The sequence below is a fragment of the Lutjanus erythropterus genome, chromosome 4 (assembly GCF_056507025.1).
Source record: "Lutjanus erythropterus isolate fLutEry1 chromosome 4, fLutEry1.hap2, whole genome shotgun sequence".
Lineage (NCBI taxonomy): Eukaryota > Metazoa > Chordata > Actinopteri > Lutjaniformes > Lutjanidae > Lutjanus > Lutjanus erythropterus.
In genome coordinates, this window is record NC_139320.1 from 40,150,832 (window position 1) to 40,156,831 (window position 6,000).

The following is a 6,000-nucleotide window of genomic DNA, read 5'->3' on the forward strand; positions in this document are numbered from 1 at the left end:
ATTGGTGAGATGCAACTACAGAACAAACAAACCTCTTGTCTTCTAGTACAATCATCAAAGCTGGCCTGAAATGCAATTTGACGGTTTTCAGCAATTCTGACTCTTTCCAAACAACAGCCTGTTTGTTTTCCTCAAAATGTTTCTGGTGGCTTTTCTTTGTGCTCTGAGATTAGCGGAGCATAAACTCTAAAACTAAGCACATCAGCAGGACTGTGGCCGGTGTTTTAGAAATACAGAGGTCATGAGTTCAAATCCCACCTGCTGAAACTTGGCCACTTCAATAATTTTTTTACCAGCTACCAACTAAATACTTTGGAAAATTACAAGTGTTTTAAGAAAACACAAAATTCCACATTTACGCATGATTTAAATGTTGTTTCAAAAACATTCTCTACAGTGATTGGCTAATCTTGGCAATAAGGGTCATTCCTATGTTCTCAGAGTCCTGTGCTACCCAGATGGTTCCTATGTTCCAAGGGTCCGATGTTACCCAGATCTATATGGCACATAATGTGAACAACACAAAGGTTCCTATGTTCTAAGGGTCCTATGCTCCCAACAACCTGTATTCCCAACATCTTATGTTCCTAAGATCCTATGTTCAGAGGGTCTTATGTTCCTAGATCTTATGTTCCTAAGAACCTATGTTCAGAGGGTCCTATGTTCCCAATGTCATAGTTTCCCAACATCATACGTTCCCAACATACTATGTTCTCAGGGTTTTATGTTCATCCTCATAGAGTCCTAGTTCACCAAGCATCTATGTTTGCAGGGTTCCCAAGGTCCTATGATCCCCATGTCCTCTGTTCTGAACTGCCTATGTTCATAGGGTCCCATTTTCCAGAAGTCCTATCTTCCAAATCTGCTATGTTTTCAGGGCCCTTTCTTCCCAACTTCCTATGTTCCCAGGGTCCTCTGTTCAAAACTCGCTATGTTCTGAGGGTAATATGTTCCCAAGGTCCTGTGTCACCAAGAATGTTTGCAGGGTCTTATTTTCTCAACATCCTATGTTCCCAGGGTCTTAAATTCCCAAGGTCCTATGTTCTCCACATCCTCTAGTCTGAACTGCCTATGTTCACAGTGTCCCATTTTCCAAACATCCTATGTTCCCAGGGACCTATGTTTCAAATGTTCTATGTTCTCAGGGCCCTCTGTTCCCAACTTCCTATGTTCCCAGGGTCCTATGTTCTCAGGGTCCTGGGTCACCAGGAACCTATATTCGCAAGGTCTTATTTTCTCAACACCCCATGTTTATCAGACCCTGTGCTCTGACTGGCCTATGTTCACAGGGTCACATGTTCCCAATGTCTTATGTTCCCAGGGGCCTTTGTTCCAAATGTTCTATATTCTCAGGGCCCATTGTTCCAAATGTCTTATGTTTCTAGGGTATTATGTTCCAAATGTTCTATATTCTCAGGGCCCGTTGTTCCAAATGTCTTATGTTCCTAGGGTATTATGTTCCAAATGTTCTATATTCCCAGGATCCTCTGTCCCCCCACATTCTATGTTCCCCACATCCTATGCTTCCAGGGTCCTCTGTCCCTAATGTCTTATGTTCCCAGGTTCCTATGTTTCCAACATCCTAAGTTCCCAGGGTCCCATGTTCACCAGCTCTACAGCACATAATGGGTTAGGGTTGTGGGTTAGCACAGAACATAGGACCCTGGGAAAGTAGGACCCTGGGAACATAGATACACTGCCAGTAGATAATACCAAATTCAAGTCTTAAAACACATTTATGTCATTAGACCCCAAATTCCGAGAAATATTACAAAAGCATTACGACAATAAAATGTATTTTCTGACAGATAAATCAAATGTGATGGATTGGTCAATATATGGACAGTTATCCTGAAAGAATTAGGTTAAAAAAGCTCTGTTTTGTACCGTAGATCTACAGTTTAATGAAAACAAGCGAGTACTTCAGGCATCAGTGTATGATTCAACTTGCTGGCGTGCTGCTTAGTGTTAAGACACTAAACTTGACTGGCATTGATGTGTTACATTTACTAACAGAACCTAAATGTACACAAACAGCTGCACCATACAAGCGTCAGGAGAGGAACGCCTGATACAGTAGCTTTAACATTCAGTGTCAACAGTTTATTTGAATGCCTGCAGAGACCTGTGTGATCATGTTTCAGGTCCTGAACTTATAAAACCCCAAGAGTTAACTCAGAGTTGCAGATGCAATAAACAATGTGGGATCACGCTCCACGGTGGCACAGGCAATATGTTTCCATTTCAGTATGCTCCTGACTTGAAATCTAATTTTATGCACTTGTTTAGCACGCACACAAATGCACACATTACCAATTTAAATGTTGCCCTGGCATGGTGGGCTACGGGCGTATATGGAAAACAAATATAGTGTCTGTTCTTTAGGTCTGTTATTTCAAATCTCATTATGCCCTGCCCTGGAGGAAACAGCTTGATATCCACGCAGAGCTCGAGACAGTGAGACGTGGTTCTGACCGTCTATATGGCCCCAACTCTGAGACCTTCAAGACTGCAGCTGCATCTGCCGCCCTTAGTGAATATATCCGTGTACAAAATCATAATTAGACATGCCTTCCAAAGTCAATCCTATTTCAAAGGGCTCCTGGGGGAGATATTACACTATCCATAAACCCGTGGCCCCTGCCTCAGAGTCACTCCTAATTACATTCCAAATTCAATCAACTGGAAACAAACAGGAGCAGAACTAGGCAGTGCAACCACAAAAAACTGGTGCAAAGGTGACTGGTTCTGCACTATGAGAGGAGAAAAAAAAAAGAAGAGACGAACTGACAGTCGTTGACACTGATTTTTGACCCTGCGCTTGAAATGCTGTGCATCCTTTTACAGCGCAGAGGAAGCGAGATAAGAGCTCATGTTGATTGAAACTCACCTGATGAATGTTTAAAGAGACGAGGAAATGGTGACACAAAATGTCTGCTAACGGAATGAGCAAGAAGTGGGGAAAAAAAAAGGGGGTGATAGATGTTTAAAAAAGTGCTAACCTTGAATTAGAACAGAGGAAAGATGGATAGAGAGATACAGAGGGAGAAAGACAGAGCTGCAGGCTGCGGGAGAGACAGTGACTCGGGTTCAGACCGAAATGTCAGATGAGTCAGAGGCATTCTGGGAAGACGCTTCTGTTTAATATGGCTCCACAGTCTGCCACGGAGGCTGAAAATTTACAATGACACCATCACCGTAATAACAAGCACCTGCAGCCACGTTGTGAAGGAGCTGTCTGCTCTGAATGAGCGGGTAGTGACATTGATTAACCCTGACCGCCTGTAACACAAGATAACTGATGGGCTTGACAGTGCAGAGGGTGCCACAGTGATTTAACCGTAAAATCCTTTGCACATCCCTCAAACGTATGGACACTCAATAACCTGTGCTGCTCAGCTATGGCCACTTATTTACACTCTCTGAGGGCCAGCAGGGATCTGTTAAAGGGATACTTCGGATTATTTGAGGAGGGGTTGTATGAGGTAGTCGGTGTATTACCTACAGTAGATGGTAACTGCACACCTCCAGTTTGGAGAGAGGAGCTAAGCGGTGTAGGGGAAAACAGGGATCGAAGTACAACTTTTTTCGTATTTCCCTCTGTGCATTTATTTAGAGCAGTGTATCTCACACTTTTTACACCGTGTACCACCTCAGAAAATATTGCGCTCTCCAAATACCATTCTTTGCACTATTTGGTGCTAGGAGGTGCCTCTTAAGTAGCCAACTTTATTTTCATCATGGCATCTCAAAATATTCCCCTCCTGATCTGCACTTCTGTTCGTAATAATTCCCGTTTGGTGCCACAACTGGCTAATCTCTCAGCCCCGCCTCAAACAGCCACTGTCCAATCCTAGGTGAACAATTGAAACTAGGGCTGGCAAGCTTTCCAATTCTCTACATGTTGAAGTGATGTGTAGGAGGCTGAGAGAAGAGTGATGTCTGGCGTTTCATGAGACTGGACGGTGGCGTCTTCTTTGCAGTCCCTCAAAAACATGAAACTCAAGAGCAGACGTGGTGAATGGATTAAACAACAATGCATCTCTCTCTGGCTCACTATCTCAGGTCTAAGTTGGGTTAGCTTGGCTCTTATGCGGGCTGTCTTCCATGATCGAGATCCACCTGGTCTGGCTGGGTGATCCGTCTCAAGGTCCGCTGCACTAATAGAGTCCCTGCGCTTCCTTTTCCCACGTTAGTGAGTGTATTTCTGTCATGTATCATGCAAATACACCTGCTGTATTTCCCCATGCTGTATTTAGCTCATAACTACCAGTTATTGTTGTTGACTTATCCTTACTTTGAGTTTTGCTTTTGTGAAAGCAAAGCAGAACAATTGGAAAATATCATGCTGGCACTGGTTTGATTCGGGAACTGGACCTTTAGATGTGAACCCACCATTAAACTGATGTTGATTTATTTAGTAGGGTAGGATGGGCTGCTGACTCTGTCCACAGCAGGACATTGCTTAGCTTCCTTCTGAGCGTATTGACCAAAATATACTGTAAGTAATACACCGACTATGGATAATTACCTCATACAACCCCACTTCAAATAATCCAAACTATCCCTTTAATCCAAAAAGTAAATTATGAGCACAGCTGTTCCATTAAGGTTGCTTAAAATCATTCAGGGAGAATGCCAGTGATTACATGGAGCACTTCAGAGTCCTGGTGTGAGAGCTGAGGCAGAAAAACTTGCTTGGTATCTGGAAATATTGGCAGTCCAGCCTGAGGGGTGTGTGATCAAAGCTTCAGCAGATTGTCAGACTGTCTGATTCATCTGCTAATAAGTTGATGAATGAATATCCCTGAGAAAGTAAACGCAAGTGTGTAAAGACACACTGTAAATCTCCAGTACGATGGTCCCTGTAACACTAGAGATGCTTATTTCAGTCTGTGACCGATCGGCGGAGAGGGCGGTAAGATGAGGAGAATGGAAAGTGCTTTGTGGTCAGCCGTGGTGGAGATGCTAGGAGAAGGAGGGGGAGGGCATGGGGGTCTAAATAAAGTTGCTGCTGATCCCACAGGTGGCCCCGTCGCGCCAGCTGTGACTGCGGTAAATAGACATGGGATCTAAGTGTTTGCTGTGGCAACATGTGAGAGCAGCGAGGTGGCTCCGCGCAGCATGGAGGCTCCCCGCCGCTCTGATCAGTGCTGCTCTGACATCAAACAAACACATTTGCTGCCGAGACCCCAGACACACACATCCTGCTACCTTCCATCTATACACACAGACAGACAGAAAATACAGTCGAGATTATCTCTTTTTTTTTTTGTCATACTCAGGATGGAAACCTCAAATGTCGTACTGCTGTGTTACAGATTGCAAGTTGTAAATGTAGGTGTCCATTAATGCTGATCATTTCATCATAAATCCAGATTTCATAAATCTGGAGGAACATCAGGCCACACTTCAAGCTAACAAATTTGATAACCCTTAGCTACTGTGAGACGACAGCTAACGTTAGCATTTACCCACTTCCTAGCTAACGTTACCATTTAATATTATATGATACAAAAAAGCATAAATTAATTTTGAAATATCTGGGCACTTCTAAGCTAAGATAACAGTATCCCTGTTTTAGCGACTTAGTTTGCGAACTTGGACAAGAGACAACAAGACAGTCATCATCACAGTGCAACTTTAATTCAGTATGTTTTACATCCAGGGTTAAATAAATGTGTCCAAGATGTGGGATATTTCAGAATTAATTCAAGCCTTTCCTATTGTATCCTGTAAGCTAAAACAACATATTTGATAACCTGGAAGACTACAGCTAATGTTTGCATTCCCACCCTTCCTAGTTAACGTTATTGATATGTTAGATGATGCAAAAAGAGCTTCCCAAATGCTACCGTGAGACAACGGTAACATTTGATTTCACCTACTTCCTAGCTAATGTTACCATTTGATAGTGTTACACGATACAATAGGAAAGGCGTAAATTACGTTAGCTAGGAAGTGGTTGAATGGTGATGTTAGCTGTTGTCTCACAGATAT